Source organism: Erpetoichthys calabaricus, chromosome 2 (assembly GCF_900747795.2).
Source record: "Erpetoichthys calabaricus chromosome 2, fErpCal1.3, whole genome shotgun sequence".
NCBI lineage: Eukaryota > Metazoa > Chordata > Cladistia > Polypteriformes > Polypteridae > Erpetoichthys > Erpetoichthys calabaricus.
This window is the reverse complement of record NC_041395.2, coordinates 272,927,867-272,940,316: the sequence shown is the minus strand read 5'-3', so window position 1 is coordinate 272,940,316 and position 12,450 is coordinate 272,927,867. Positions and strand designations below refer to the sequence as shown.

At 42.9% G+C, this 12,450-nt stretch overlaps 1 protein-coding gene across 3 annotated transcripts in view; it reads right to left on the bottom strand.

Moving 5' to 3' along the window:
* The window catches only part of dlg5a (discs, large homolog 5a (Drosophila)), a 240,053-nt gene that overhangs the window by 200,762 nt on the left and 26,841 nt on the right, over positions 1 to 12,450 (bottom strand). The window lies entirely within an intron of this gene.

The window sequence follows — 12,450 nt, the reverse complement described above, 5'->3', positions numbered from 1 at the left end:
ATTTTCTAATAATTGCTCCCACAGTTGATTTCTTCACACCAAGCTGCTTACCTATTGCAGATTCAGTCTTCCCAGCCTGGTGCAGGTCTACAATTTTGTTTCTGGTGTCCTTTGACAGCTCTTTGGTCTTGGCCATAGTGGAGTTTGGAGTGTGACTGTTTGAGGTTGTGGACAGGTGTCTTTTATATTGATAACAAGTTCAAACAGGTGCCATTAATACAGGTAACGAGTGGAGGACAGAGGAGCCTCTTACAGAAGAAGTTACAGGTCTGTGAGAGCCAGAAATCTTGCTTGCTTGTAGGTGACCAAATACTTATTTTCCACCATAATTTGCAAATAAATTCTTTAAAATCAGACAATGTGATTTTCTGGATTTCTTTTTCTCATTTTGTCTCTCATAGTTGAGGTATACCTATGATGAAAATTACAGGCCTCTCTCATCTTTTTAAGTGGGAGAACATGCACAATTGATGACTGACTAAATACTTTTTTGCCCCACTGTAATCTAGTCAGGCAAACAACAATTATTAAGAAAGAATGGCTCATCATTGAAACAAGGCGAGTTATTATACTTTCTATAACAGAAACCAGTGAACAATCAATGCAAGAATGAACTCCAGAAAGGTCTAGTGATCAGTAGTAGTTGCGTATGCACCTAAGATGCATAATTAACAAAAACACTTTCTACGATAGTTTGATGGCTTAAAAGATGACTAGGAGACACCTCTGACCTAATTTCAGATCCTAAATGGTAGTTAAGGTTGTAATTATTAGTCCCATGTCCAAAATTAAACAAAAACATTAAATACTAGTCATTTTTCTTAGATACATTAAAGTGTTTATGATAATTGATTCCAGAAGAACAAATACACAATTTCCAAGACATTTAATGAAAGTATTTTACTGATATACTTAATTGAAACAAGGAAAACACAAAAATAGAATTGCCATAATTACAGTGAGGAACATAAGTATTTGAACACCCTGCGATTTTGCAAGTTCTCCCACTTAGAAATCATGGAGGGGTCTGAAATTCACATTGTTGGTGCATTCCCACTGTGAGAGACAGAATGTAAAAAAAAAAATTCAGGAAATCACATTGTATGATTTGTACAGAATTTATTTGCATTGCACTGCTGCACATAAGCATTTGAACACCTGAGAAAATCACTGTTAATATTTGGTACAGAAGCCTTTGTTTGCAATTAACGTCTCCCGTTGTTCTTTACCAGGTTTGCACACACTGCAACAGGGATTTTGGCCCACTTCTCCACACAGATCTCCTCTAGATCTGTCAGGTTCCAGGGCTGGCGCTGAGCAACACGGAGTTTCAGCTCCCTCCAAAGATTTTCGATTGGATTTAGGTCTGGAGACTGGCTAGGCCACTCCAGAACCTTGATATGCTTCTTACGGAGCCACTCCTTGGTTAACCTGGCTGTGTGCTTCAGGTCATTGTCATGTTGGAAGACCCAGCCACGACCCATCTTCAGTGCTCTGACTGAGGGAAGGAGGTTGTTGCTCAAAATCTCACAATACATGGCCCCATTCATCCTCTCCTTAATACAGTGCAGTCGTCCTGTCCCCTTCGCAGAAAAGCACCCCTAAAGCATGATGTTTCCACCCCCATGCTTCATAGTAGGGATGGTGTTCTTGGGATGCAACTCCTCCTTCTTTTTCCTCCAAACACGGCGAGTGAAGTTTAGACCAAAAAGTTCTATTTTGGTGTCATCTGACCACATGACTTTCTCCCATGCTTCCTCTGGATCATCCAGATGGTCACTGGCAAACTTCAGACGGGCCTGGACATGTGATGACTTGAGCAGGGGAATCTTCCGTGCAATGCGTGATTTGAAACCATGACGGCATAGTGTTCAACCACCAGTGACCTTTGAAACTGTGGTCCCAGCTCTCTTCATGTCATTGACCAGCTCCTCCCGTGTAGTTCTGGGCTGATTCCTCTTCCTCACCTTTCTTATCATCTGTGATACCCCACGAGGTGAGATCTTGCATTGAGCCCCAGTCCGAGGGAGACTGACAGTCGTCTTTAGCCTCTTCCATTTTCTGACAATTGCTCCAACAGTTGATCTATTTTCACCAAGCTGCTTGACAATTGCCCCGTAGCCCTTTCCAGCCTTGTGGAGGTCTAAATTTTGTCTCTGGTGTCTTTTGACAGCTCTGTGGTCTTGCCCATGGTAGTAGTTGGAGTCTGACTGACTGTGGGGTGGACAGGTGTCTTTAAAGAGCTCAGAAAGGTGCTACTAATTAAGATTACTAAGTGGAGCAGAGGTGGACTTCTTAAAGGCAGAGTAACAGGTCTTTGAGAGCCAGAATTCTTGCCGATTTCCAGGTGTTCAAATACTTATGTGCAGCAGTGCAATACAAATAAATTCTGTATAAATCATACAATGTGATTTCCTGAAATTTTTTTTTACATTCTGTCTCTCACAGTGGGAATGTACCTACAATGTGAATTTCAGACACCTCCATGATTTCTAAGTGGGAGAACTTGCAAAATCGCAGGGTGTTCAAATACTTATGTTCCTCACTGTATTTGCCCTCAGACAATTTATAGTCAAGAGTGTACCCCTTCTGACTCACAACTGATGGCAACCAACTGCAGTTTCTCACAAGGTTTGCACGTCTCCTGAGGGACCTTAGACCATTCCTCCATGGAAATTGCTCCAGATGATTTAAATTAGATGGTTTTCGAGCATGGACCTTAACCTTGAGCTCTCACCAAGATTGGATTCCCAATAGGATTGAGATCTAGGCTTTGAGACAGCTACTCCAAGATCTTCATTTTGGTGTTCCTCAAAAAGTCCTAGACTAACTATGATGTATGCTTTTGGTCATTATCTTGATGAAACACTCAGCAACAACCAAACCCAGACTGGCAGCAGATTATACTTTATAATGTCAACATAATCTCCTTTCTTCATTATGCCATGTGCCCGAACAAGGTTTCCTGTGCCTGAAACAGCAAAACAGACCCACAGCATTATGCTCCCACCACCATGTTTAACTGTCGGAGGAGCTACGTAAACTCCACATTTCAGTGGCAGGGCTCTCTGAGGTGCACAGACCTGGGACTGGCCAGATCTCTGTAGGTGGATACACCTTTTATTGGTCTGGTCGCTCTGATGGCTGTGTGACGATGCGGGTTCAGCTCCATGCTCCCATCTTCTATTAGGGAGCCCTAGAACCCAACACCGTCAGTAATGTCACCGATGAGCTAGACAGTGAGGCAATAACATTAGAGCAAGGGGATGATATAAAAAGTGCAAAGTGCTTTTATTTACAATAATTCAAAACAATGAGTCCAAATAAATAAGTGCAGTGCATTCAAATTTCAATAAATAAATAATCCTTAAAAGAAATGTGGAGGTTTAAAAAAATACAAAAACAATCCTTTAAAACCGAGGTTAAAACACAATGCAGGAAGCTGTCCTTTTAAAATCCAATGCATCCTTCTACTACTGCTGGTGGCTCCCCTGTTTCACCCAAATGGGTCCCGCAACAGAGGAGTCACCCTAGCTGCAGCTGACCTGCTCTGCCTACTTCGGCTGTTCAGTTTTGTTTTACCGATCCCTGGCTCCGCCGGCAGGCTCCTCCAAACAGTGACTTGGGATCCCCCAACGACCAAGACTCCCACGCTGGGGACACCACGTCCCAAGTCGCGACTCCTGCTGCCTTCTGCTAAGAGTCTTCTGCCTTCCGGTCACTCCCGTCCTTCATAAAAAAAAAAACTCAGCGGGAGCGACCACTACTTCGGCTCCTCAGGTGTTGGCCAAACACCCAAGCACCCTGCCCAGCTGCATCCCGAGCCTGCCTGCACTTGCTCACTCGCTCGCTCTTCTGCACCGTCTTTCTCTCTCTTTCTCCATTGCTTCCTGCAACCTCCATTCTTTCTCTTTCCTTCTTTTTTGTTCTCCCCTTAACTGTCTCAGGCTTCTCTATATATAATGGACGTGGCAGCTGTGGCAATCAACAGTTCCCGGGTACAATTATGCTGCGGACCATCCCTCACCTGTGCACTTAGGTGAGAAACGCCCGCAGCACGAATCCACCCGGAAACAGTTTCAGCCACACTACCACGCCCCTCCCAATGTCACGAGTGCAGTGATTATTTATTTAGAACAAAAACTGGCCTTTGCTGGAAGAGCTGTGGACCCATAACACCACAGGCTGTCATACTAGGGCAGGGGTCGGCAACCCGCGGCTCTGGAGCCGCATGCGGCTCTTCAGCCTCCTTGTAATGGCTCCTTTTGGCCTTGACAAAAAAAAAAAAAACATGAAAATGAATAACGGCAATTTCTTAATTTAATTTGTATATAATATATGTAATATATATGATGTTTATTTACTACTACTACTGTTATACACTTTAACATCTAATTTTTATTTTTATTTTTTATTTATAATTTGTCAACTAAAATATGCGTCACATCTACGTCTATAGCCCTCGCCTTTACCTGCAGGTGGCTTCTGGAGTGTGCGACCCCTGCACTAACCATGAATAAATCCCAAAAATGAAAAATCCCAGAAGAGAACAGAGAGTTTAATTCTGCGTGGACAGAAGCATTTGCCTTCACCGCCAACGACGCTGGCTTACCGGTGTGCTTAATATGTGGCGATAAATTATCGAACAACAAAAAATGTAACGTTGAAAGACATTTTCGAAACAAGCACTCAGCATTCACTGAAAAATACCCAAGTGAAGATGAGCGAAAGAGAGCAATTTCGGAACTGCAACGGAAAGCTGAACAGAGCAAACATACTTTCAAAAAGTGGATCACTTCTCCACAATCGACTACAGCTGCTAGTTTTGTGGCAGCTCAAGAGATCGTAAGGAGGGGTAAGCCGTTCACAGACGGAGAATACATGAAAGAATCGTTCATAAAAATATCAGAGCATCTATTCTCTGACTTTAAATGTTTTGGCGTAGGATGTTTTGGTGTTTGAGCGCATGATGACAGTGTTTGCCAGAGATGTACAGAAAGGTACACTCTTTCACTTCCCCTCCCTGAGAGAGTTCAAAGCAGTGAACATTCACATAAATTGTGATTATTTCCACCGTACAATTATTGCAATGCAAGCTGCATTTAGAGAAAGATTCAGTGAGTTCAGAAAGAAAAAAAACACTCTCTCCTTCCCTGGACATCGACCCATCCCTGCTGAACACATCCGCATTCACAGGAGTAAGTAACCCCGATCTAGAAATTGAACTGGCCGCATAGCGGATAAAGATTTATGGGTTTCCAAGTTCAAATGCCTGACAGCGGATCTTGAAGAAGTCGCCCGTCAGAAGGCTACTCTCGCTAAAGAGCACAAATGGACTGATATTGAAAACCTCCCCAAACCCGACAAACTTGTTTTCAATACATGGAGTGCCATTCCCGAAACATATATGAACATGAAAAAATATGCATTTGGAGTCCTGTCCATCTTTAGCTCAACATACTTATGTGAGCAAGTTTTCTCAAGCATGAACTTCATAAAGTCCAACTATCTCTCCCACCTCACACATGAGCCTGCAGTCCTGTGTGAAGGTCAAAGTCACATCGTATAGCCCCGACATAGAACAACAACATTTATTTATATAGCACATTTTCATACAAAAAGTAGCTCAAAGTGCTACAGATGATCTGCAGCGAACTTCAGAAACAGAAGTCACATTAAACAGGTGAGAACAATAGCATTTAATAGGCTAATATTTAAAAAAAAAAAAAAAAACACATTTATTTCAGACCCGGAGCTGATGTAGGTTTTTTTGTATGTTCAGGTGCTTCAGTTGATTGCTGGCTGAGAGGGAAACCTGAAGAGGATGAGAGCACACTGAAATGGAATTTTATGTTTACTTTTTTAAAGCTGCTAAGCTACAGCTAAATGTTTTATTTATATTAAAGTGGGCTAGTTTTTATTTTAATTTTATACAGGTATAGGAAGGACTCAAATAGGCCTGCAGAGTTCAGTTAAATTTATTTCAAAGTAGGCCTACACATGCACACTGCACTTCTGTTTGTTGTATTCCGTGGTTGTAACATGTAAAATCTAAAAAAAGATTAAAACTTTTAAAAGTTTATAAGCTGTGTTATGTTTTGCGGCTCCAGACTATTTTTCTTTGGAGGAAGAGGGGGCAAAATGGCTCTTTTGATAGTGAAGGTTGCAGACCCCTGTACTAGGGGAATAGCTGTTGCTGTAGCAGACTGGCTTCTTCAGATGGTGTCCGATGTCACTTCTTTCAACGAGCGTACTATGAGACAGATTACGGCACTCCCTGGGTGCCTTGGCTGTTGTCTCTGTGTAAGCGCTGACCACGGTGAGTGATGTCTCGGTGAGGGAGACATTTTATTCACAAATTTGCTCAGTGGTTGATGGGTGCCCATGAGGTGACACTCCTCTGGTCATGGGTGACTTCAATACAACCACTGGCACTGACAGGGCTGGCTATGAGGATTGTCTCGGTCCCCATGGGTCTGGCAACTGTGGTGAAAGTGGCTCCATGTTCCTTGACTTTGCAAAAGGTCAGGGGCTGCAAATCGCTGGATCCTGGTTCCAGCGCCCTGAGCCATATCGTTGGATTTGGTACTCCAATACTGGTGGTGCGGTGAAGGAGATCAATCACATTCTCGTGGGTAAGACACTGGAGGATTGCCTGGATTGCAGGGGAATAACACTGCTCTTGGGGCCGGGTAAGATCCTTGCTAGGGTGGTCCTCATAGGATCCGTGATCACTTGCTCACCTACCAGCGACCGGAGCAGTCTGGTTTTACGCCTAAAAAGTCTAACATCAACAACATCCTGGCACTGAGGGTTCTCATGGAGCACAAATGCGTATATCGGCTAAGTTTCTTTGCAGCCTTTGTGGATTTTCATAAAGTATTCGACTCAGTTGATCGAGCTGCCCTGTGGAAAATCCTGAGGATCTGCCAGGATCCCCTCAAGGTTGCAGGATATCATGACCAGCCTGTACACTGTACACTCCCACACAGAGTGGAGGCAGAACCTCTGTATTTTTCCCCAGTTGATTCTGGGATTCGTCAGGGGTGTGTTCTTGCTCCACTCTGTACATTGCTTGTATGGACTGGGTGTTGGGCAAGGTGATGGGGTCCAGCGGCTGTTGGTGAAGAAAGATTCACTGATCTCGACTTTGCTGACGATGCTGTGATCATTCTCAGTCAATGGAGGCTCTGATCGTGGCTCTCAAGAGACTGAGCGAGGAGTCTGAATGTCTCGGCTTGTGAATGTCCTGGATAAAAGTCAAGATCCTGGCTTTTAATGACCTCTTGGGCACAGCCATCAGCAGTGTGTCTGTGGAGAGAGTGTCAACCTTGTCGAGAAGTGTACTTATCTTGGCAGTGACATTCATGTCTCTGGTGACTCTTCCTATGAAGTAAGTAGACGGATTGGAACAGCATGGGGGGGAGAGGGTCATGAGGTCGCTGGAAAGGGGTGTGAGGCACTCACGATATCTGTGCAAAAGGACAAAGGTCCAGGTTTTTAGAGTCCTGGTGCTTCCTGTCATGATATATGGTTGCAAGACATGGACACTATCCAGTGACCTGAGAGAAAGACCGGACTCCTTTGGTACTGTGTCCCATTGAAGAATCTTTCGGTACCGCTGGTTTGACTTTATGTTGAATGAGCAGTTGCTCTTGCAGTCCCGAATGAGGCACATTACAGGCACTGTGAGGGAGTGTCGGTTACAACACTACAGTCATGTGGCGCGATTCCTCGAGGGTGATCCAGCTCGCAGAATCCTCACTGTTGGAGACCTGAGTGGCTGGACCAGGCCAAGGGGTTGCACACATAATACCTGGCTGCGGAAGATAGGTCATTCCTGGAGGGTGGGACTGGACCGTGTGTTGTCTGCGGGGTCGCCGACTGGGATCCCGAGCTGTTTCGTCGTGTGGCTGTACCAGTACATGCTCCCCAACTTAATTTGACTTGATATGTTTAAGTGAAGCTTGCTTTTTGTTTAGCTGTTGGATGCTTGGAAAGAAATTCTCAGTCTAGTAAGAATTTTCTTTTTTTTCCCCGATTAGAGATACATACTGCATATAATCCGTAACTAAGCAATTGGACCACCTGGGAAATAACACTACTGCACAAAAGCTGCTTTTCTGTTATTGCTTTTGTTTTTTGCCAGTCCCACTGTTTGACTGCTACTAGCCAGCAGTGTTTTGACTGATCATTCCTTGTCTACCTGCAGCCCCTTAAGGGGCACAAAGGATGCCTTTTGGAATCCTCTACTGGTGGTAAACTGGGTTGAAGTGAAGGAGTGAAAATAAAAGACACTCCCAGAGGACAGTGAGACAAGTAAGAGGTTAAAGATTAATAGTTACATAGCTGGTTTTAATGTTTCTCCCTAACCCACATTAAGAATCATAAAGTTGGTACCTTAAGTATGAGATGCATATCAGAAGTGATTTGATAAAACAGAAAGTGTAACATTGTTTCAGAATACAACTGAATGATAATAATCCATATTACTAACCGAGAATGCTAAACCGGATGATGGATGCAGGCACATCCGGCAATGGGCCGTAGCTGCAAAAAGACGTACTGCGCAGGCGCAAAAAGAGTCCGCGAGAGTCGGCTGAGGAGCCGAGAAAGGCGGACAAAAGAGGGCGAGAGGCGGACAAGACCACAGAAAAAAGGAGTGAGCACAGGAAAAATGGAGAAATGAGGAAACGCAGGCAAAGCACGAAACACATTGCACACGAAACTAGACCCAAAAAAAAAAAAAAAAGAGGCTCGCGCACAACAGCAAGGCACCCCCACCCCCCCCCCCCCCCCCCCCTACAGGCACCGGACGGGACACACACCAAGAGGGGGATTACTAACCGAGAATGCTAAACCGGATGATGGACGCAGGCACATCCGGCAATGGGCCGTAGCTGCAAAAAGACGTACTGCGCAGGCGCAAAAAGAGTCTGCGAGAGTCGGCTGAGGAGCCGAGAAAGACGGACAAAAGAGGGCGAGAGGCGGACAAGACCACAGAAAAAAGGAGTGAGCACAGGAAAAATGGAGAAATGAGGAAACGCAGGCAAAGCACGAAACACATTGCACACGAAACTAGACCCAAAAAAAAAAAAAAAAAAGAGGCTCGCGCACAACAGCAAGGCGAAACCCCCTCCCCCCCCCCCCCCCCCCCCCCTACAGGCACCGGACGGGACACACACCAAGAGGGGGATTACTAACCGAGAATGCTAAACCGGATGATGGACGCAGGCACATCCGGCAATGGGCCGTAGCTGCAAAAAGACGTACTGCGCAGGCGCAAAAAGAGTCCGCGAGAGTCGGCTGAGGAGCCGAGAAAGGCGGACAAAAGAGGGCGAGAGGCGGACAAGACCACAGAAAAAAGGAGTGAGCACAGGAAAAATGGAGAAATGAGGAAACGCAGGCAAAGCACGAAACACATTGCACACGAAACTAGACCCAAAAAAAAAAAAAAAAAAGAGGCTCGCGCACAACAGCAAGGCGAAACCCCCCCCCCCCCCCCCCCCCCCCCCCCCAACAGGCACCGGACGGGACACACACCAAGAGGGGGATTCAACAAGCCCATGGAACACAAAACCACCCCACAGATCCTACAAGCAAGGGACGGACACACACAAACAGGGGGATTCAACAAGACACAGGAACACAGAAAGAAAGAAGACGCTCGCGCGACAACAATCCTCTGATCACAACAATAACCATCTTAAATGACCTTACAAGTTCTGAGCTGGAATTACCTTTTACACTTAAACGGCGTGTACAAAGAAATTTTCAAATAAACCTTTACACTGTGCCACACACTTTATTGTTTGCTTTCTATTTGCATCATCTACACCGTCACACTATTCTATATCTCATTCATACAGCACGCTCTTTGTCATTCCCAACACCAGGGGTTGGCGAGCGAAGCGAGCAGGGGGCAGAGCCCCCTAGTTACATAATAAACAAATGAGGGAAAAAAATGAAACACTGTAAAACAATATCATACATGAGGATTAAATATTTTCCTCCTATTAACCTATTAAATGAGGAAAGGTGTACCAGAATACCAAAAAAAACATAAAAGAATAGGCTATTTCAGCAGACCATACTAATCAAAATGACAGAAACTGAAAGCCTAAATACATTATTATGCTTATGTCTTGTTCTGGCTTGTATCCAAATCTCTTACATTGTTACCTAACCTAACAGTGACTGCCCTTAACAAAAATCCAAGAGTTAACAACCATTATATATTTAGAAAGCGATTACAAACACACCCTAAGAAAGGCTAGTTGAAAGTATTTCAAAATCATTTCAGTAGTTATAAATATCTGAACTCATTAATGAAATATTAACAACCTATGAAAATGCAAAGACCTGTTTGCTCCAACTATTCCCGTCTGCTGATAAGGTTACAGTTCAAAAGAAACTAGTCTGCTAAAGTGTAGAAAATAAGGATTCTAATTGACATACATAAAGGAGTTCTCTCTGTACAATATGTAATATAAACAAAATAAAATATGCAAACAATACTAAAGAACTAGAACACATATAAGAATTACATTATTAATTTACATACAGTAAATAAAAAACAATAGCTACAGTCAACATTAATAATAATAAAATGCTTGAACACCCGCATTAATGCCAAAGGCAGTTTTTGACCATGAAACAACCCATTTTAGGTTTTCTAAAATAATTCAGAACATGTACCTGTGTGTGTGCTGCTACGGCTGCAACTAAGGACTAACTGATTAATCGAGGATTTAAAAAAAAAAATGCAGTATTGGTGCAAAAAGTGATGTGTGTTATACTGGTAGAAATGAGACACTGGCAGAAATGTCAACTGGTAGAAATTTTATCATTTTAACTGCAGTAAACTGCACCAGGAAGCCAGCTTTGTGACTTGTTGCAAAACAGACAAGTGGTGAGACAAAACGTGATGGGGGAGTGGGTGTTCCGTTGCTTTCTGACTCTGCCAGCACTTTTCTTAGTGCACATCTCTTCTAAGCCCCACCTCCCAAAGCTGTTTATGATCACATCCTCAGACTTTGAAGAGGACTTTTGAAGGCTATTGTCAACAAAAGTCGATATCAACGGGTAGAAGACTGAAACCCATGTTAATCCTTGTCAAATGTTGCCTAGAGTGTATTGTTTGAATGTATCTGCTACATGACAGCAAAGACCATTAAATGAACCAAGACTCGCACACTCAAAATGCCTTAGTTTTCTCTGCAGTACCAGCCATCACTATCATCAAAAGAAAAACTCTGCAGGAGAAATTTTGCACATTGTTGATGAAACATATTTGGCCTTGTCATATAAGAACTTTGAGCTGCCAAAAGAAACAGAAGAGATATAGAGAAGGTTTCTAGATTACTCCCAAGAGTGAGTGGGAGAGGTATCACCATTACTCCAATCAGTTTCCTTTTCAGGTGCTTCTGTTCCACAGCTGTGTTTCAAAGCCATGGGAACTCAATTTTATAGATCTTGCAAGGCATATATTATTATCTTTTTTTTAACAGATGTGAAGTTGAAATGACTTTACATGTTCAAATTCTTTGATCTTGATCCTGCACTATATTTACATCTTCCGTCTCCACTATATCTCAAAATGTGATGAACGTTACTCTTGGTTAATGCAGTGAGATATGTAATATGTAACAAGACAGCCAATTTATAAAAATAATTGCAGAACTATTTTCATCACTGATTATTATTGACAACATTGATCAATAATTGCAGCCCTTCACTTCTTTGCCAAGTCATCAGCCAATATTTAGTTGGTTTTTGGATTCATATTCGTCTCTCATTATCACTGCAAGTAACTGACAGCATGCCGCCTCATTCAACAAAAGTAAAACGTCATGCAATATGGGCACACTTACAAATACTGTGTGTTCCACAGCAGAACTATTAAAACTAAATTCATAGGCCCCTACTACTAATAGTAACAACCCTGGCCAATCTCAGCTAAGAATATCTTGCTTATTTCAAAGCAGCAATTTTTACTGCTTTAAGATGAGAGACCATTTTGCCATTTTGTTAACTTCAGAATGCTATAAAAAACTGCTTATTTAATAAACATCCGAAAGTCTAAATGCCTGCTGCCTCTTAAGGCCCAAGTAATGCTTAGGCAGCTATAACATAAATGTGGGAATTCCTTATATGTTTAAAGTTCTCTATTAAGTAAAGAAACTAAACAGGTACCAAGAAAGCAAACCAGTACACAGACAACAATGGTAGAAAATGAAATCAATAATCACTCAGTACACTGAAGCACATTTCAAATAAAAAATATGTGGAATAATGATTACTTAATGGAGGGAAATTCAATAAATAAGGGAAAGTATGATCTTCTGAGTTGCACGGTTCCATTATTTTTTGGGAAAATCAGGGATACAGCGATACCATTTTTGATACTGATACCAGGGCTGTCAAATTAGCCAAAAAAAATTAGGTTCT